General features: G+C 35.0%; 1 long non-coding RNA gene across 1 annotated transcript in view; it reads left to right on the forward strand.

The window, feature by feature from the left end:
* Window positions 1-21,850, forward strand: part of LOC141551092 (uncharacterized) — a 107,987-nt gene that overhangs the window by 79,842 nt on the left and 6,295 nt on the right. The window lies entirely within an intron of this gene.

The raw sequence follows: 21,850 nt of genomic DNA on the forward strand, positions 1-21,850 counted from the left end.
TCATTTAAAATAACTGTCAATAGTATAACATATTTGAGAGTCTATCTGCCAAGGGAGAGTCAGGAACTATATGAGCAAAACTACAAAACACTTTCTATACAAATAAAGTCGGATCTAAACAACTGGAAAAATATCAAGTGCTCTTGAATAGGTCGAACGAATATAATAAAGATGACAATAATATTACCTGAACTAATATATTTATTCAGTGCTATCTCAATCAAACTCCCAAGAAACTATTTTACTGACCTATAAAAAATAACAATGAAATTAATCTGGAAGAACAAAAGGTCAAGTCTAAAACTATTTTATAAAAGCAGCAGTCATCAAAAACATTTGGAACTAGCTAAAAAATAGAATAGTCGACAAAATAGTCAATAACTATAGCAATGTAGTGTTTGACAAACCCAAAGACCCCAGCTTTTGGGATAAGAACTCACTATATTGACAAAAATGCTGGGAAAATTGGAAACTAGTATGGCAGAAACTAGGCATTGACTCACACCTAACACCATCTATCAAGATAAGGTCCAAATGGGTTCATGATGTAGACATAAAGAATGATATTATAAACAAATTAGAATAATATAGGTCAGTTTACCTCTCAGATCTATGGAGAAGAAAGGAATTTGTGATCAAAGAAGAACTGAAGATCATTATTGATCACAAAATAGATAATTTTGATTATATTAAGTTTAAAAGTTTTTGTACAAACAAAACTAATGCAGACAAGATTAGAAGGGAAGCAATAAATTGGGAAAACATTTTTACAGTCAAAGGTTCTGATGAAGGCCTCATTTCTTTTTTTTTTTTTTAATTTTTTTAATTTTTTAATTTTTTTATTATATATATATATATATATTTTATAATATTATCCCTTGTATTCATTTTTCCAAATTACCCCCCCTCCCTCTATTCCCTCCCCCCGACGACAGGCAATACCATACATTTTACATGTGTTACAATATAGTCTAAGTACAATACATGTGTGTGAATATCATTTTCTTGTTGCACAATAAACATTAGAATCCGAAGGTACATGCAACCTGGGCAGACAGATATTAGTGCTAACAATTTACATTCCCCTCCCAGTGTTTCTTCTCTGGGTGTAGCTACCTCTGTCCATCATTGATCAACTGGAAGTGAGTTGGATCTTCTTTATGTTGAAGATTTCCACTTCCATCAGAATACATCCTCATACAGTATTGTTGTTGAAGTGTACAGTGATCTTCTGGTTCTGCTCATTTCACTCAGCATCAGTTGATTTAAGTCTCTCCAGGCCTCTCTGTATTCCTCCTGCTGGTCATTTCTTACAGAGCAATAATATTCCATAACCTTCATATACCATAATTTACCCAACCATTCTCCAACTGATGGACATCCATTCATCTTCCAGTTTCTAGCTACAACAAAAAGAGCTGCCACAAACATTTTGGCACATATATGTCTCTTTCCGCTCTTTAGTATTTCTTTGGGATATAATCCCAGTAGTAGCGCTGCTGGGTCAAAGGGTATGCACAGTTTGATAACTTTTTGGGCATAGTTCCAAATTGCTCTCCAGAATGGCTGGATTCTTTCGCAACTCCACCAACAATGTATCAGTGTCCCAGTTTTCCCACAGCCCCTCCAACATTCATCGTTATTTGTTCCTGTCATCTTAGCCAATCTAACAGGTGTGTAGTGGTATCTCAGAGTGGTCTTAATTTGCATTTCTCTGATCAGTAGTGATTTGGAACACTCTTTCATGTGAGTGGATATAGTTTCAATTTCTTCCTCTGAGAATTGTCTGTTCATATCCTTTGACCATTTATCAATTGGAGAATGGTTCGGTTTCTTATAAATTAGGGTCAGTTCTCTATATATTTTGGAAATGAGACCTTTGTCAGAACCTTTGTTTTTAAAAATATTTTCCCAATTTGTTACTTCCCTTCTAATCTTGTTTGCATTAGTATTATTTGTACAGAAACTTTTTAGTTTGATGTAATCAAAATCTTCTATTTTGTGATCAATAATGATCTCTAGTTCTCCTCTGGTCATAAATTCTGAAGGCCTCATTTCTAAAATATATAGAGAATCAACTCAAATTTATAACAGTTCAAGCCATTCTCCAACTGATAAATAGTCAAACGATATGAACAGACAATTTTCAGATAGAGAAATTGAAACTATTTCTAGTCACATGAAAAGGTGCTCCAAATCACTATTGATCAGAGAAATGTAAATTAAGACAATTCTGAGATACCACTACACACCTCTCAGATTGGCTGAGATGACAGAAGAAGATAATGACAAATGTTGGAGGGGATGTGAGAAAAATGGGACACTAATGCATTGTTGATGAAACTGTGAATGGATCCAACTATTTTGGAGAGCAATTTAGTATTATGCTCAAAAAAGTTATTAAACTGTGTATACCCTTTGATCCAGTAATGTTTCTATTGGGCTTATATCCCAAAGAGATCTTAAAGGAGGGAAAGGGACCTGTATGTGCAAACATGTTTGTGGCAGCCCTCTTTGTAGTAGCCAGAAACTGGAAACTGAGTGATGCCCATCAATTGGAGAATGGCTGAATAAATTGTGGATTTATGGAATATTACGGAATATTATTGTTCTGTAAGAAATGACCAACAGGAAGATTTCAGAAAGGCTTGGAGACACTTACATGAACTGATGCTGAGTGAAATAAGCAGGACCAAGAGATCATTCTATATAGTAACAACAAGACTATATGACGATCAATTCTGATGGACATGGCTCTCTTCAACTATGAAATGATTCAAACCAGTTCCAATTGTTCAGTGATGAAAAGAGCCATTTACATCCAGAGAGAGAACTGTGGGAATTGAGTTTTTCCACTCTTTTTGTTGTTGTTTGCTTGCATTTTATTTTGCTTCTTTTTTTTTTCTTGTGTGGCATGATAATTGTACAAATATGTATGCATATATTGGATTTAATATATATTTCCACCATGTTTAATATATATTGGACTACTTGCCATCTTGGGGAGATTGTGGGGGAAAGGGAGGAAAACTGGAACACAGGGTTTTGCAAGGACTAATGTCCATACATATGTTTTGAAAAATAAAAAGCTTTAATTTAAAAAAAAGAAAAAAGAAAAAAAAGTTAGATGATTTTCCCCACATATTACCAGTCATGTGTTTTGGCCCTGACTTAGCAATATTTTGAAACTTTTCATTTTCTTTCCTTCCCTCCTTCCTTTCCTCCCTCCTTTCCTTCCTTCCCTCCTTCCCTCCTTTCTTCCCTCTCTCCTTTTTTCTTTCTTTTCTCCTTCCCTCCCTTCTTTCCTTTTATTCTTCCCTCCTTCCCTCCCTCCTCTTCCATCCTTTGACAACTTAGTGGCTTTCCACTTCCAGAAATTATGATATATGTTCAATACTTTTATTGACTAAATCAGCACTACTTCACGTCAGAACTCCCAAACTCATTCAATCTACAAACCAAAACCTGCACATCCCTCCGTTGCATCCAGCAATTTTTATCATTTCTAACACAGGGAGATTTTAGTTTATGCCTTTTGCTTTTAATGCAATCAAATTATATTTATGTATTGTGAGTTTTATTTATAGATTGTGAGTTGTATGTATTATGAGTTAGACCTGGAAGTTTCTAAGGATTTTGATTTTAAAATATGCAGAAACACAAGCAAATGGAAAAATATTTATTTAGGAATGCTTAGGAATATGCAAATTTGAGGGTATATAAAAATATTATTTATCTCTATATACCTACCCTTTGTTTGTAGCTCACTAGGGAAGCCATCAAAAGACTAAAAAATGCTCAGCCCTATACCCTCTAATGTGTGAGATTTTCTTTGCACCATATTATATTACATGTGATTATCTTTTAGCTGATATTCACTGCAACCAACCCTTTCTTTAGGCACATGGATAGATATTTCATTTTCTTACTGACATTTCATTCTTTTATTAGGTTTTCAACGGATTTCAAACTGCTGGCTTGGTTCATCTCAGTGACCTAGAAATAATGGGCTCTGCAACCCATTACTAAGTCTCTAATTCTGCAAAGTTGGAAAGCAAATGCTCATCATTTCAGTTATTTTATTTGTTGTTCCTTTGCACACATCAGTTTTTGCTGAGGTCCCACTGCCGCCCTTTCCACGTCAGCTCATTCCCAGCACTGTTATTATGCATTTGGGATAGTCTAGAGAAAATAAATTCCCAACTGAGCAAATTTTAGAAGGAGGCAGGGGAACGGGGGAGTTGGGGGAGGAGATGGTGCTGGGAAGAGACCGACTCTTAATGATCAAGCACATAGTTACCTAAAAATAAGGCCACTCAGACCAGAAGTCTGGCTCAAAGATTCAAACTTAGAATGATGGAAAGCCATCTGTGAAACTGCTTCTGAGAGATACATGCCTCTTCATGTGATGTTTCAGGAAGGACATTGTAAAGTTGGAAAAGGATCAGGAGATTGATATCATAATTATGAAGGGACTCAAAACTGTGCCTTACTAGGCACAGTTGAAACTACGGTATTAAATAGAGAGAAGAAAAGATTTATGAGCAGTTAACAGCCATCCTTAAAATTTTTAAAGGTTGTTATGTGGAAAAATATCAGGTTTATTTTGTTTGGTTCTTAGAAGGGAGAACCAAGACCAGTGGGCAGAAATTGCATGGAAAGAGATTTTAGATTGTTATAAGGGGAAAATAACTAGTAGTTTGAGTTTAAACAAAAGAGAACATTGTGGCCTGGAAAATGGTAAATTAATTCTCTCTTATTGACCTTGTTTAAGTAGAAACTGATGACTCACCACACCTGTCAGGGATGTCATGGAGGGGATTCATGATTCAGATATGAGCTGGACTAGATGAAAGCTTCAAAGAAAGACCCTTGCTCAATACAAAGCTTCTGAAATTACCTGACATTCTCTTTGTATAGCCCCTCGGAGAATAGGAATATACAGAAAATACTGAAATATCAAAGGTTGCATAAATTCTGGGGCAGTTAGGTGGTATAATTGATCGAACACTAGTCCTGGAATCAGGAATTCAAATTTGATTTCAGACACTTACTAGTTGTGTGACACTAGTCAAATCACTTAACTCTGATTGCCTCAAAAAAAAAAAAAGTTACATAAGAACCAATTGAAAGACTCTGAAGCTTTTAGAGAAGATGAATATTGTAGTAATTCAGGTGTGAAGTAATGAAGATGTAGACAAGGATACAGGTTATGGGACTGGAATGGAAATAACAAAACTGAGAAAGGAAGGTACAACTTGAATATTCGAGATTTGTTTTACTGAGATGGGACACTTAGCAGTTATGCAGACATAGCCTTTTATAGCACTGCTCCTCAAGACAGCTCTAGCACCTGCCTCACTTTGGTATTTGAGGCTCTCCACAGTCTGTCACAGAGTCATCTTGAATTACTCCCCCTTGCATATTTACTACTCTGACCAACTTGGACCACTCCTCAAGCCACTGACCTTCTCCTACATTCTCTGCCTTATAAAGGAAAACTCAACGGGAATGAATAATCGAGTATATATATGAGAGTTAAAGGAGAAGAATAGATCAAAGATGACATCAAGATTTTTAATCTGGGAATATGCTCCCCTCTTCGAAAAATTTAAGAAGGGGAGCAAATGAATGGGGGAAGACAATGAGAATAGTTTTTAAAATTTTGAGATTTCACATGGAAATATATTAGTAAAATGGAACTGGAAACAGGATCAATTTCTATCTTGGATAGAGGGAGATAGTGAAGAAGACAAAGAAGTAGGAATTACATGCTCCCAATTAGATTGTAATGACTTTCCATAGAAAATTCATTCATTCATTCTTTCAATATTCCTTTGTCTCTTATGTGTAAAGCACCAAGCCATATATAAGATATACATTAACAAATAATAGCTTGTATTTATATGACTTTAAGGTTTCTGAAGGATTTTCTTCACATCAACCCTGTGAGATAAGCAGTACAAATGTTATTAATTTCATTTTACAACTAAGTCAGAAGTTCATAACTTCCCTCAGATTACATTGTTAAAACTAGAGCTGGGATTTGAACCCATTGTCCTGACACCACAGCTATCTTTCAGACAAGACCATTTATCTGCCTTCAAGATATTTATACCTTAATGGGAAAGATAAGACATATGCAAATAACTTTAATTTAAATTACATTTGAATAATTTGATTCAATCCACTCCACCTTCATTTAAGGTAGGGGTTCTTTATTTTTTTGGTATATATCACAAACTCCTTGCTCACGCTGATGAAGTTTATGGAATATTTCTCAGAAAAATATTTTTAAATAATGGAAGAAATGCTAAATTCCAGATAGAGATTGGTGAAAATAAAGATATATAATTTCCCTATCTAATTTTGTGTACCTTTTGAAATAGACTCTACTGGTGATCCAAGGACCCCAGATTTAAGATCCGTTGATTTAAAGGTTAATTGTCTGCAAGGAATTGCCTTGGTATTGTATGATTAGGGACTGAGAACTTTTCTGCAGAATAAAAGAATATTTTTGATGCTAGAACCAGGGAAGGCTTCAGGGAGGAAGTGGAATTTGGGTTGAGAGTTGAAGAATGGATGAGATTTCACAGTTGGCGGCAATGAGTAGGGGAGTGTGTTCTAAGTATTGGGAATGAAATGAACCAAGAAATAGAGGCAGAAACAGTAGGGGAAGTTTGTGCCATCGAGTGTGGCCCCAGGTGGCCAGAATGGAGAAAGTGTAAAGAGGTATAATTCAAGATGATGCTGTAAACAAGCTGTGTTGAATAGATTTATGGTTTCATATATAATCCTCTTATAATATTTTACTTTATATATGGTGATGATCATGAGTTTATTTTTTGCAAGGTAGGAGTATAAATAAATAAATAATAAAACCTTAAAAAAAAAAAAAAAAAGATGATGCTGTAAAAGTATTCTGGAGACAGAATGTAGAGCATCTTGAATACTGGACTGAGACTACTGCTAGAACTGCCAGTAATACTAGTGCCACATAGCTATTAGGTGTCCCATCTCAATAAAATAAAGCTCACATATTCAGATTATCCCAACATATTGACTTTCCTTGATGTCTTTCATGGGTTCCACCTGTTTTATATTGTGTAAATTCAATGGGCAGGGACTAAATCCTCTTTGGATATTATTCATTTTCAGTAGTTTACCAGAAACCATGCTTGGGTTTAAGATATGCAGGAAAAGTGAAATATTTCTTTGTTCCTTTCCCCACCCCTCGAACTCCCTTCCCCATTTGAGGAATTTCCTTGTATCCCTTTCGTTGCCACCAATGCTTTCAGAAGTGATTGTCAGGGACTCTGAATCTTCTTGAGACCAGGGGCTAACCTGGGCCCAACCTCTTGCTCCTTTCTCCCTCCCTGACTTCATCTCCCTTTCCTTTGCCCTATTCTTGAGCTGGACTCAGAGGCTAGCTAGTCAACCACTTGTACCCTTTTTTTGTTTGCTCTTGCATGCAAGGGGTAAAGGGCAGCCTGAAGCTCAGAAGGGCATTTGGCTTAAATTTCAGACTGAGGAGTGGTAACTGGAAAGAGATTACTGTATTTATAACCTCTTAAGCCTAGAATAGTAGAAAGTTTTTAAAGGTTGAATATCTAATCATGTCTGAGACTCAGGAATGTGAAGCTCCTGTGAAGAATTCTGCCTTGTGAGGATAAAAATAATAAATTGGTAGCTTCTCTTACTTTATCCTAAAATGATCTCCGAAAGGTGCTCCTTATCTCTTTTCCTTGCTTGTTATAATTATTTTTTCTTTGGGTCTAATTTAGGCTTTCTGAATCATGTGTGTGAAAAATCTACTGAGTTTCTTGGTGTTTCAAGCATTCTATATCATTTGTTTATGAACTGAGAATTAGAAAAAGATGGTACAGACCACAGAGTTCAAATACTTCATTTTATAGGTGGGGTACCTGAGTCCTTGAGAGGAAAAGTTATACTTTTATCAAAATATTCTGTATCTACATTCAATCCATCAATACATGGACTCTGATTCCAAACACTGTGCTTTTCCCATCATACTACATTACTTTCATTTAGTTTTCTCTCTCAAACTATCAATTAAGAAAGCGTTTATTAAGCACCTACTGTGTGCCAGGTATTGTACTAAGCTCTAGAAATATAGAGACAAAAATAAACAATTCCTGATTTTGAGGACTTTACATTCTGCTGAGGAAAAAAAGCATGTTTACAGATCATTTAATCAATATGTATTTATTATGTGCTGACTGTATGTCCAGTATTGTGTCAGATGCTAAAGATCTAAACAAGCGAATAAAACATTATCTATTCTCAAAGAGCTTATATTTTATGATGGGGGAGGGGGAAGGTAGATAAGATTAACATATATAAGAATAGACAGAATAAAAAGAAAACAATTGAATAGAATAGGGAAGTGGGATGCTAGCAATTTTAGGGATCAGGAAAACATTGTATATAGATAGTAAGACTTCAGCTAGGTCTTGAAGGAAGAGAGGTTTTTTATGAAAAGGTAGTCTGGGGTGAGGAAGGGAGCGCATTCCAAGCATACATCCTGTGTCAGATAAAATAAAAGAAAATGACATTATGCACATTATCACCTGGAGAGCCTTTTCAGATGGTTTGGCCTTTTTTTCTACTAAATTCAGGCTGTAAGTCTGAGACAAGATAATGGAAGGCAAGTGAGTTTTCCTGACACTGATCACACGGTACTCAAATCTACCAACATTTAAGAGGCACTGGAAAGGAATAGGGGATGATTCTCTTTCTGAGAGGCAGAGCTCATCATGTCTCAAACATTCTTAGCCTCTCTGACCCAGTGTCTGAGAATTAGAAGCATGAATGGAGTTCTCTCTCCCGGGCCAGCCCAATGTATGCACATCACATCATCAGGGCAACCTTCTAATGAGAGAACTGCTGTTCTTTGAACAAAGCACAGAAATCCCAATCGCCTTTAAAAATGTATTTAGCACAGAAACTTGGGGAATCCAGTTTCCATCTGATAAGTGATTTAATACCATGTCAAGCAGTTTGATCCCTAGACATGCAGAAATGTAGGAGCTATTCTGTAAAACAGTAGCAGTCCCTTTGTCTGGCACTCAGGTCAGTTAAAACAAAAAAGCTGGGTCATTTTCTTGTTCTCTGATAAATAAGGTATTGAATTTTTCTCTTAAGCAAAGCAGGGAAGAACAGATTATCACATTAAAATATTTTAATAAGGCGTCTGAAAAGATAGTTCTAAGAAAAGGTAACTATTTGCAATTATTCAGATAATTTAATCAATGCAGGTAATGAAACCTCTTTGGTCTGAGTTTTTGTGTTTGGTAATAAACATCTTTGAGTCTTCTACAATTTTTATCATCCTTCTATGTAAAATTCAGCATGTAATTCAGCAAGTACTGAATTTTAAAAATTTAGTATATATTTCCACTTCAGTATAAATATACATGTGTATGTATAGGTCATGTGTCACACAGTTGGGAAGTATTAAGTGTTTGAGGCTGAATTTGAATTCATTCTCCTGGCTCCAGGAGGGGTGCTCTATTCACATGCCATTTAGGTGCTCCTCCCTCATCTCTTTTATTTCAGTTTTAGCACTAGTCACTTCTTTCATAGTTTTTTCTCCTTTTCCACTGAGTCCTCTGTAACCTCTTTACAATGTAAAGCACTCCACAAGCTGATGTCTACCAACTTTTCCAGGCTTATTAATATTTACTCACCCCTTTATCCACCTCATACTCTATAATCCAGCCAGAATATTCTTCTTCCTAATCTTCACATATGACAATCCATCTCCTTTCTTTCTGCCTTAGCCTAGACTGTCTCCCATGTTTGTCCTTACTTCTGTTCTTTAGAATTCCTTAATTTGCCTGAGTTCAGGTGCACCCTTCCAAACAAGGAAAGATGTATCGCAATCTCACCAGTTATTATTGCTTCCTCCAAAATTATCTCATATTAACTTTTTAAATATTTTCAATACATTTACATGGCATGTTATTTTTCTCCTGATATATTATAAGGTCTTTGAGGGACTGTTTCTTTCTTGGCTTTATATTTCCATGGCCAAGTTCAATGCTTGACACCAAATAGGATTCTTAATGAATGCTTATTGATGGATTTAGAATTTACCAATCTTCCCTTTATCCTTAATCTCTTCATATTATTTCTGGCTTCTTGTGTTCACAGAAAAATGCTTTTGCTGGACCTTCTCTAGTGCTAGTGCTTCTTCTTCCCTATTCCTTGACATACTGGGCAGAGAGAACACAAGCACTGGCATATTCCTTACTCCCTTTCATCCCCTCCACCTCCTGCAGCCTTTTTCCTCCCTTCCACATGCAATGAATTCCAGTTAATTCATACTAACTGGGTTCTTCATCAGTCTGAGTTATGAGATAGTTTCACATAAATGAAGTCATAAAATGAATACAATAATAACTCACATATATAGAGCATTTTAATGTTTACAATTCATTTCCCTCAGCACAGTCCTTTATGGAAAATAATATAAGTATTATTATTCCCATTTTATCAACAAAGAAATTGATATTCTCAGAGTTTTCCCATAGTTTGAGGCAGGCTTTACAGTTAAGTTTCATTTCAAGATCATTGTACATGTAATTAGGATTTTCTATACAAATTCTCAAAATACATGATCTCTCAGAGAAGTTTAATAGCTTCCTCTCCTCCCGTGCAACTTTGTACATGAGAAGTTATTTGTTCAAAGAATTTTAATCATCAAAATCACAGAAGTATAAACTTGCCCAGTCTGGGTGATCATGATTCCAGTAATCAAGTCCAAATAAATAATATTATTTCTGTAGGTATCATTATATGTTTGTTTCATGTCAGAGGAACATTTCAAAATTCAACCTATCTAAACCAGAACTCATTACCTTCTCTTCTAACCCCTCCTTTCCATAAAACTTCCTATTTTTGCCAAAATGTTTATTTTTTACTAATATTAAAACCATATATGACCTAGTAGCAGAATTTATCCTTTAAGGCTCTCATCCAAAAAGATCTCTCTTATAAATGAAAGCCTTTAAGATTTCTTGATGATTGTAATCATAGAGCACGTTGTGTTCAGTGATGCTCTGATTATTACTATTAAAAGAGATATAAAACAGAGGGGTATAACTTTGCCATAGATATTTGGTATTGTCTGAGAGGGCTTCCTGTTCAAATCCAAATGAAAAATGGATTACTTAGAGAAGAGAAATTTCTTTGGATGTCTATTTTCTGATAATGTTATATTGATTACATCAGATTCCAAATGAAATCAAGGATATATATGTATGTATATTTTTGTTGAGGCAATTGGGATTAAGTAACTTGCCCAGTATTGCATAGCTAGTTAGTGTTGGGCGTTTGAGGTAACATTTGAACTCAGGTACTCTTGACTCCAGAACCAGAGCTATAGCCACTGCACCACCTAACTGCACCAATGATTTTTTTTTTAAAGAAAAAAAAAGCATAATTTATATTTAGACAAAGAACTATGAAGTCTTAATATAATTTGAAACATTCTATTTCCACTTTTTTTTATGTTTTTTCCCTTTGGCTCTGATTCTTCTTTAACAACATGACTAGTATTAAAAAAAACTGTTTAATATGACTGTAATTTATAATCTATATCAGATTGATTGCTGTCTTGAGGAGGGTTTGGGGAAGGAGAGAGGAAAAAATGGAAATAAAAATCTTATGAAAGTAAATGTCAAAAATTAATAAGTAAATTTAAATATCGAAAAAAGAAAAGGAGCAGAGCAACTTAATAACTCATATTGGAAAAATTTAATGAATGAAAAATACTTATTTTCCATTTTATGACATTTAATTGTATGACCAATACATTGATTTGGTAAATCAGTGTATATGAATGGGACAAACACTGCAGATGGATAATGAATTGAACTGAAGAAGAGAAGAAATTGGATTATTCTTGTATACAGAAATTTTAGCGATTCCAATTTGCTCCCTGCTACAAAGATCCATCTTTTTTGACTCAAATGACTTCCCAGTAATGTATCTTGATATGGTGGAAAGAATGTCATATATGATTTAGAAGAGGCATGGGTTCAAATGTCAGTTCTGTGACTTAGTAGTTATATACATTTAGAAAGTTACTTTACCACTCTGGGTTTCCATCTCTACAAGTATAAAACAATTAGGTGACAGTAGATGGTTTCTGAGGTTCCTTCTTACTCTAAATCTAGCATCCTATGGTGCTGTATGTTTGTGAGTTTTGGCATTGATCTCTAAATAAGCAAATCCCCACATGGCATAAAGGTGGTTTACTTTGGTTGGAAATAGGTTATAGTTATTTCTAATGACGACTTACATTCAAGAAGAGGTAGTGAAAGGGCTAACATCAGTAATTGAAAAAGGAAGTGGACTATTCATATAATGAGATCAAGAGAAATCAGATGTATAATTCTACTGATACCCATAAAATAGATCTAAGACTTACTAAGGAGTAAGGACTATAGAATGTAGGTGAAACCCTTGCAGAGTATATATGAGATCAAAGTCTAGAGAGCCTTTTGTCAGTCATCTTGACTTTTGTCTTGCATTTGGACTTTTAATGACTTTGGAAGAGAGAGTTAAGGCTGTTAACTTTTTCTCATTTAAATTCAATTCACTCCAAGATCAAGATATCACCCCATGATGCCATTGTTCCTGTTCAAAACAATGTTCAAGTTGTTAATTTATTTTAAATAAATGTCAATCTGAGAAAGGCTAAGTTTCAGAAAGACAAAATGGTCCTACAGAAGAGTAGAACCCCGTATAAAGTTATAGAAAACACTCTTACGACGAGTATTTTAAATATGAATGACTACTCTATGCCAATTTTGAACGGAAATGCTATTTTGATCCATTTCAGTTCTTTGGGGCATAGAGGCTTTCAAAGAAATAGTCATTGATGATAAAAATAATAAATTAGACAAGTTATAATTATTTTTATTTAATTAAAAAACTTTAATAATAGATTTTTACTTTCAAAATACATACAAAGATACTTTTCAACATTCACTCTTGCAAACATTGTATTCTAATTTTTTCTCCTTCCTTCCCCTCTACTTCCCTCCCTTAGACAGTAATCCAATATATGTTAAACACATATAGTTCTTTTATACATATTTCTATATTTAGATCATGTTGCAGAAGAAAAATCAGATCCAAAAAGAAAAAAAAAAAAAAAAAGAAAGAAAGAAAAAAAAAAGCAAGCAAACAACAACCCAAAAGATGAAAATATTATGTTATGATTCACAACTAGTCCCTCAGTGCTCTTTCTGGATGCAGATGGCTCTCTCCATCACAAGTCTTTTGGAACTGGCCTGACTCACCTCATTGTTGAAAAGAACCAAGTCTATCACAGTTGACCATCACATAATCTTGTTACCTTGTACAATGTTCTCTTGGTTCTGCTCACTTCACTTAGCATCAGTTCATGTAGGTCTCTCCAGGCCTCTCTGAAATCATTCTGCTGATTATTTCTTATAGAACAATAATATTCTATAACATTCACATACATAACAAGTTATAATTCTTAAAAAAAATTTAAAAGAAAAAAAAAAAAAGATACAAGACCTAACTTGAAACACTTTGGTTCAAGATGGGTCAAAGAATACTTTTGTGTCCTCAATACTGGACGCATCTCAGTCCTTGAGGGAGTATGGATTTCTGTGCAATGGTCTTCAGACCAGTTAACAGGAGGATTGTGGGGAATCAATGATACTTTGAGAGGCTACCCATTGGGCTTGAGTTAGTACATTCAAGTTATGCCATTGTATATCAGTCTTTCTAGCTCAATAAGGAGGTACTTGAATTTGGTTTTCTGTATATATGACCTGCTCAGAATATTGGCAAAGGTGAGGAGCATTATAGGACTCTAATAAGCATATCTGATTAGTTTGCCATCTCTTATGTTCTAGAAAAGGAAATACTAGGAAGTGGTCAGAGGATGGAATCCTGCTATCAATCATAAGGTATAGAAAATTCTAGCACAAAAGTTTCCTAACAGACAATTTCAAATAAAGGAAGAGAATGTTAAATAGGAAATGAGTCAAATCTAAAATAGAAGCAGCTTATCACAGACAAACCTGATGCATCTCAGAAAAAGCCCCCCAAAGGAGAAGTTATCTGAATACCAGAACACCTAGTATTTCAACAGAAAATTAGCATAGGTATGTCTGACAGTGAGGAAGTAGGATAAGATTTTGTATCTAATCTTCTCTAAGAGACTCCTGGACTTTTACATGTGGTCTGGAAAGGCTTCAGTCCTAAGGGAAGTTAAATACCCTTTTCTTACATTCTTTGGTTCATTAAATTCCCACCCTTGTATCTCAAAAGGAAGATTTACTGTCGTTCATTTCAATAGAGGGTTGGGTCTCTCCAAAGAGGGGGATAAAAAAGATTCTCAATGTACAAAGGGAATAAAGCATGAGATAAGTACTTATTTCCTATATATAAACAGGCTAAACACAGAGCACTGATAATCATTCTTTTGACAAAATACAAACAAATAAGTGGAGATACTAACTCTTCTTATGCCCTACTGAGTTGCTAATTAATTTTTTAATTAGGAATTTTATTTTTAACATTCTTTTTTTTTTTTTTTAAATTGTGAGTTCCAAATTTTTTCCTTCCCTCAAATACCTTCCTCCACCCATTGAGAAGGCCTAAACCAGGTCCCAAAGTTTTTTATACAATGGACTGGAAGCATGTAAAACAACTTCGGATAGAGTCCCAGAAATGATCCTTATGTGTCCACCCTCCAATTCAATCTAAGTTACATAGGATTACTTGATATTTTATAAAAAAGGGTAAACCACTTGGGATTTTGACTCTTTATATAAACATTATCTCCTTAATCATATAAATCTGAACATAACGTACCAACCTTTTCTTTATTGATAAATTGTTTTTGATAATTTGCATTTGATAACTTGGTCATTTCTATCAGATAAATTGTTTTTATTGATAAAGTGTTTTTAAATATTCTGATAAACATAACAACACAGAAAATAAAAGTGAAATAAGTAAAGTGCACTCTCCTCAAAAGAGTTAAATCAAACTCAACAAAAGAGCAATTTTTTCCCCCCATACACTTCTGTAATTTACCATCTTTTAACAGAATGAAGGGCTTTGTGTTTTAACTTTAACAAGGCCAAAAAATGTAATCCATTGTATTTAATCTGAGGGATTTTTTTTTCCCCTCTGTTTGGCATTGTCTTCATTTACATAGCTATAGTCTCTGTGCATATTGTTCTTTTGGATTTTCTGCCTTCATTCTGCATCATTTCCTGTAAGTCTTCCCCTCTTTCTTTGATTTTTTTTTTTTTTGAAAGATGTGTCATTCTTTGATGAATAAGAATATTGCATTACATTCTTATCCCCCTATTATGTTCCTATATCATTCTTTATTCCACCATTCCCTAATCACTGGCATTTCCAACTTTCTGCCATTTCAATAGGGGAGCAAATATTTCAATCATTCTACACTCTGGAAAATCCATGCATCAGAGGAGAGCCAGGAAAAGTAAACTGTTTGCCTCAAGTCTTGGGGCTAGATCACACAGCCTATCTGGCTTTTACAGTTTGTTGATTTGTGCTTCTGGCCTATGATTCAATTAGTGTAAGGAAATCCTAGGGCAGAAACTCACTCTACTTGTAACGCTGCAGGAGAGCAACTTCTATGTAATTTATGATCTTTGAGAATTGCCCTGAGGAATATTCTGGGAAGATGGCAGAGTAGGTTGGTAAAATTCAATCTCTCCCGATTTTCCCGAGCTCTAAGAATCTCTAAGAAGCCAGAGACACCATCTACCTCCTCACTCCAGGATTATAGGTGCTTACATTAATACTTCTTATTTTTAAAATGAGTGGGCAAAGAAGGAGCCCCACCTTGAAACATACTATGGGAACAGGGAAGACTGGGGCTCATCTTCAGAGGAGGACACTGAAATAAATAAAATTTCTACCCCAAAGAGTAATGTGAAATGGCTTCCTGCCCAGAGAGAATTTATGGAAGAATTTAAAAAAGAATTTAGAAGTCAAATGAGAGACACTAAGGGGAAAAAAAAAAAAAAAGAAAAAAAATTAATTAAAACCATCCAAGAAAAACAAGGTTATGAAAAAAAAAATTAACCAACTAGAAAAGGAGATACAGCATCTCAAAGACAAAAATAACTCTTTGAAAATTAGACAGGGCAAGGGAAAACTAGTGAAGCTATGAGAGACCAAGAAATTAAACATTAAAAAAAGAATGAAAAAATAGAACAAATATTAAATATAAGAAAAATGACAGAGCTGGAGAACAGATCAAGATAAGAAAATAATTCACTGGACTGCCTGAAAGTTATGACCCAAAAAAAGACCTTGACACAAGAATGTAAAAAATAATCCAAGAAAATTATCCTGGAGTGATAGAACATGAAGGGAAAGTAAAAATAGGAAAAAAAAAATCCACTGATCACCACCTCAATGAGATTTTTTGTGAGAGGAAGGCAAGTTAGGAGTAGAATTAAAGCAAAGGGTCAGCAGGAAGAGGAAAGATATGTGTGTAATTATGTGTGGGAGTATATGTGTGTGTGCACAAATCTACATATGTATATGTAAATATATCTTTTCTTATATTATTGTTAAATTTTGAAACCCCCAGATCAAAGAGAATGTTTTGCAAGAAATAAGAAAAAACAATTCAAATACTCTGAAACGACAATTAGGATTGTAAAGGACTTATTAGCAGCCACAATAAAAGACTGAAGCTCCTGGAGTCATGTTTACCGACAATCAAAAGAAGTAGACCTGTGGCCAAAAATATCATATCCAGCAAAATTTGTCTATAATTTTGAAGGAGAAAAAAATGGACATTCAATGAACTTGCAGATATCCAGGACTTTTTATCAACCAAACCAAAATTTAATAGAAAATTTAACATATAGGAGCCAATATCACAGAGCACTTTCAAGGAATTTAACATTTTTTTTTTTACATGGGAAATTTATAGGATATGTTTAAGATTGGCATCAACAATACAATAGCTCAAAAAAAAGATTGGGGCACAGGTAAGGTAAAAATAGTAGTTATGTAATACAATGAGGTGCAGAGGAAGAATAGAAACAGGCATTAGAGGGGGAGGAGGGCTCATAGTTCTAAAAAACCATAGGAATGGGTTAAATAAGAAACACTATATATATACCATGAAGGCTATAGCAACCTCTAAAATCTATAAAGAAACAAAGGGGGAAGGATAGGCAGACAGGGAAGCAAAGGGTCAGGGAAAAAGACAAGGGGAGGATCCATGGGTTAGGAGAGATTAAGTAATAGGAAGGCAAGTTAGGAGTAGAATTAAAGCAAAGGATCAGCAGGAAGAGGAAGGATGTGTGTGTAATTATGTGTGGGAGTATATGTGTGTGTGCACAAATCTACATATGTATATGTAAATATATCTTTTCTTAATTATAGCTTGCTTGGGAGTGGTGGGGGTGAAAGGGGAAAAAGAACAAAATAAAAAAGATGTGCAGAAGAGAACAAAAGAACAATTTACAAGGAAGTAAAGAGGGATGAATATAATTTCTTCTACTAATATATACACAAGTATATATATTATATATTTTATATATATATACACAAGTATGTATATGTATGTGTGTATATATATATCTCTGTGTGTGTGTGTGTGTGTGTGTGTGTGTGTGTGTATACAAAAATACACTTGGTCAAAGGCAAAAAAAATCCTTGGAAGAAAACAACACTTTGAATAGTAGAATTAATCAAATGGAAAAAGACATACTAAAACTAACTAAAGAAAATCACTAGAACCAGGCAAATGGAAACTAATGACTCTATGACACATTAAGAATCAATCAAAAAAACAAAAAAGAATTTTAAAAAATGGAAGAAAATATAAAATACCTCATTGGAAAAATAGCTAATCTGGAAAATTGATCTAGGAAAGACAATTTTAAAATTATTGGTCTACCTGAAGGTCACAATTAAAAAAAAAAAAGAATCTTCATAGCATTCCTCAAGAGATCATCAAAGAAAACTACCCTGGTATATTAGAACCAGAAGACAAAATACCCATTGAAAGAATTCATAAATCACCTCTAGAAAGAGATCCCACAAGAAAAACCTCAAGGAACATTGTTTCAAAACTCCAGAAGTATAATCTCAATGAAAAAATACTACGTTTCCAGAAAAAAAAAAAAAAAAAAAAAAGTATCAAGGAGCCACAATCAGAATTACCCAAGGTCTGGCAATTTCTACAATAAAAAAGGCAAAGGCTCTGGGAATTATGATCAAGAATCAGTGAGATTGAGCATCATCTCTCAGAAGAGAAATTGGATCTTCGGTGAAGTAAGTAATCATTTCTATTGAAAAACCAGAACAAAACAGAAAATTTGATCATCAGACACAGGATTCAACAAAAGCATAAAAAAGTAAACAGATAAAAAATTATTTAAAGGTTAAACTGCCTACATTTATTTAAGGCAATCCCAATATACTTTCTTTTAAAAAATAGAATAGTTTTTTATTTTTCAAAATACATGAAAAGATAGTATTCAACATTCACCCTTGCAAAATCTTGGTGTTCCATATTTTTCTCCCTCCTTTTCACCTTCCTCATCCCTTAGACAGCAAGCAATTCAGTATGCGTTAAGCACATGCAATTCTTCTAAATATATTTCCACATCTTTCATGCTACATAATAAAAATCAGATCAAAAAAAAAAAAAAAAGAGAGAGAGAGAGAGAAAAGAACAAGTAAGAAAACAACAAAAAAGGTGAAAATACTATGTTGTGATGCACATTTAGTCTCCACAGTCCTCTTTCTGGGTGCAGATGGCTCTTTCCATCACAAGTCTGTTAGAATTTGCCTGAATCACCTCATTGTTGAAAAGAGTCAAGTCCATCACAGTTGATCATCACATAATCTTCTTGTTGCTGTGTAGAATGGTTCTGTCAGAATAAACTGTGGATAGAAAATACTATTCACATTCAGGAAGAGAACTATTGAGACTGAATATAAATCAACGCATGCTATACTCACTTCCCTCTCCCCCCTTTTTCTTCTATTTTTTTTTTCTCTCATGGTTTTCCCCTTTTGTTCTGATTTTTTTCTCCCAACATAATTCATAAGGCAATTTGTAAAACACAAATGAATTTACATGTAAAACCCCTCATGTTGTTTTCTGTGTTTAACTGGGGAAAATAAAAATTTAAAAAAAGAAAAAATATAAAAAATGTAAGTGATACAAACTTCCACATAGAAAATCAAAGGATATGCCACATATTATATTTTAATTATTTTTATCCCATGCAGGTACAAGTTGCCATCCTGATGTTATTCATTTATATTTACAGACAATTGCACAAGTAAAAAAATGAAAATGATTATTTTATATTTTATTGTATAAAATTTTTCTTGCTAATGTTACTGAGGCAGTGAGTTACAATGAGTGTGCGTGCATCTTTCTCTCCTTTTCTCTTTCCCAAAGAGGAGGCTGCCAAGGTGCTCTTAGCCTTGAGTCATCAAGCAGAGTGTTTTTTCAATGGGTGGGCTGGGTCCATTAGAATGACCTAATTCTACATGGATGTATTTTTATTGATCTAGATCCATTATCATCAGTTCATTAGTGTAACTGGACACAGAAAGCTTTCAGAGAAAAGAGACGCTGCAAGAACATTTTGTGTTCTCTACTCAGACTAGTAGTCAGCTATGTTTAGTTACTTTAGCCTGGCTTAATTGGAGCCTCATTCCCGATGTTCTCTTCTCCTGCCCACCTCTAAAAGTTGTTTTTCAAATTCATTACTGCCCTTTGGTATACTTTATTACTTACCATAAGTCAATTCAGTCTGCTACATAAAGCATTTGTTTAGTGCCTACTATTTCCAAAATTTTGCATTGGGCTTACATGGACAGAATCCAGTCCTTGGGTATAAAAGGAGGATTGGAGATGGCTTGAAAGCAAGAAAGTAAACTTTTCTTTCTTGGATTCATTGAGTTCCTACTTAGAATTTAACTATACAGAAATCTTCAAAATAAAGCTTAGTTGTAGTTTGTAACTGTGTGTCCCCAAAGGTGGGTATAAAAATTCCTAGTTCCCATATAAGTACTTAATATTCCAATTGCTTATTGGATATTAAGAAGACTTTTTTTTTTAATTAACAAAACTCATATTGATAGGGGTCGAGGTCCCTTTGAGATTCCTTTCTGATTGCCCAACTCCCATGGCTGACCTTGATTCACAAATCCTGGTCAAAGGCACCCTTTGAATATCCAGGCCTAGCCCCCACCCTCAGCTCAGCTTCCCCAGCCCCTCACCTGATCTGAGCTAACTGAAAAGCCCGCCAAGAGCTTAGGGGTACTGCCCATCATCTTCTAGGTATAAAAGAAATGAGCCCTAATGCCCTCTTTGCGGGAGCCCTCCCCCCAACACATGGTATCCTTCCAGCCATGTAAGGGTTCCTGCCCGCCAGCAGCCACCTTTGGCTCTGGCGTCTTTCTAATTGAACCTTACTTCCAACTTTCTACAATAAACCTTTTATTTATTAATCTAGGTTTTCTGATCTGTAAATTCATTTACAGGGGATACTGAGCCTCATGGGATTATCTTACTATCTATGTGCCGAGAAATGGGGTTCCCCCTTTCCTTTCCCTCATTAATATAAGATGAAAAGGAGTCATTGGGATCTGGGATCTAGAAATATCAAGCACAAAAATAACTCTACTTTTCCCCTTCCCTGGAATATATTAGGGGCAGTTGAATAATTTCCCTTTACATTAGACTTGCAATGTCTGAGCATGGCAATATGGGAAGAGCTGGCAATTCTAGATCTCCTGCTAAAAGGGACAGGAGACTCTCAGATGTGGCTATTAAGAAAATTCGCCTCTTCAAGGCTAGTGCCTACACTTTTGAATTTGGATAACTCACAAAATAATCCAGTAAGACTGGGAAAAATCCATGTCAGGCCATGTTCACTTTTGTAGAACTTTCTCAGTGTCTTAACTGAGCATTTTGAATAGGGAATAACCATCTCTTGGAAGCTCTAGTTTCTGACCTGTATCCAAACAAGAAACAAAGGCAGAAGGTTTTAGGAACCTTAGGCCATTTATATAAGCATATGCAGTTAGCTACTTCAAGTCCCTTCTAGGGGAAAGGAAAGAGAGAGAGAGAGAGAGAGAGAGAGAGAGAGAGAGAGAGGAGAGAGGAGAGGGAGAGATGAGAGAGAGAGAGAGAGAGAGAGAGAGAGAGAGAGAGAGAGAGAGAGAGAGAGAGAGAGAGAGAGAGAGAAGAAGAAGAAGAAGAAGAAGAAGAAGAAGAAGAAGAAGAAAAGAAGAAGAAGAAAGAGAAGAAGAAGAAGAAGAAGAAGAAGAAGAAAAAGAAAGAAAGAGAAAGAGAAAGAGAAGAGAGAGAAGAGAGAGAGAGGAGAGAGAGAGAGAGAGAGAGAGAGAGAGAGAGAGAGAGGAGAGAGAGAGAGAGAGAAGGAGAGAGAGGGAGGAAGGGGAGGGAGGGAGAAAGACAGACATGAACAGAATGGTTCACTTTTAAAGATCACTGCAGAGGAGTATCTCTTCTGAAAAGAGTGCTTCCCTCCTAGTCTTAGTCATCAGTCATCTTGAAAGCAATCCCAGGTATTATCACAGAGGGATTACCTATGTTCTTTGAGGTAGGAGAGACACCATATCTATAGAAGATGCCCTCTGGATGACTCCAGACAAAAACGGTGGATGCTCTGTGATTTCATCAAGTCCACTAGGGAGCTCAATATTGATCATGGAATTCCCTTTAAATGCACAGTGAAAACACAAATTAGTGCATGAGAGAGGCTGACCAACATAGTATGTATGCATG

This window comes from Sminthopsis crassicaudata, chromosome 1 (genome assembly GCF_048593235.1).
Source record: "Sminthopsis crassicaudata isolate SCR6 chromosome 1, ASM4859323v1, whole genome shotgun sequence".
NCBI lineage: Eukaryota > Metazoa > Chordata > Mammalia > Dasyuromorphia > Dasyuridae > Sminthopsis > Sminthopsis crassicaudata.